Source organism: Callorhinus ursinus, unplaced genomic scaffold (assembly GCF_003265705.2).
Source record: "Callorhinus ursinus isolate GAN/ISIS: 27379988/994484 unplaced genomic scaffold, GSC_fseal_2.0 scaffold8, whole genome shotgun sequence".
NCBI lineage: Eukaryota > Metazoa > Chordata > Mammalia > Carnivora > Otariidae > Callorhinus > Callorhinus ursinus.
The window spans coordinates 66,370,163-66,370,570 of NW_027397070.1; positions in this window are offsets into that span (position 1 = coordinate 66,370,163).

The window sequence follows — 408 nt, forward strand, 5'->3', positions numbered from 1 at the left end:
GGGGCACACTGAGGAGCGGGGCCCCGAGTTCTCAGCTCCTCCGGGCGGAGATTGGGAGGCCACCATTTTCACCCTGGTCCTCCAAGGCTGTACCGAGAGCTTGCAGGGAACAAAAGCTCCTGAGAGCAAACCCGAGCAGCTTCCTTAACCCGGACGGACAAGGGCGGGGCAATTCCGCCTCCGGCAAAGACATTTGGGAACCACGGCAACAGGCCCCTCCCCCAGAAGATCAGCACGAACAGCCAGCAAGCCAAGACCAAGTTTACCGATCAAGGAGAACGGGAGAACTCCAGCGCTAGGGGAATACTGCACATAGAATTCATGGCTTTTTTACCATGATTCATTAGTTTTTCAAAGTTAATTTTTTAACTGTTTTTTTTTTAATTTTTCTTTTTCCCTTTTTCAACC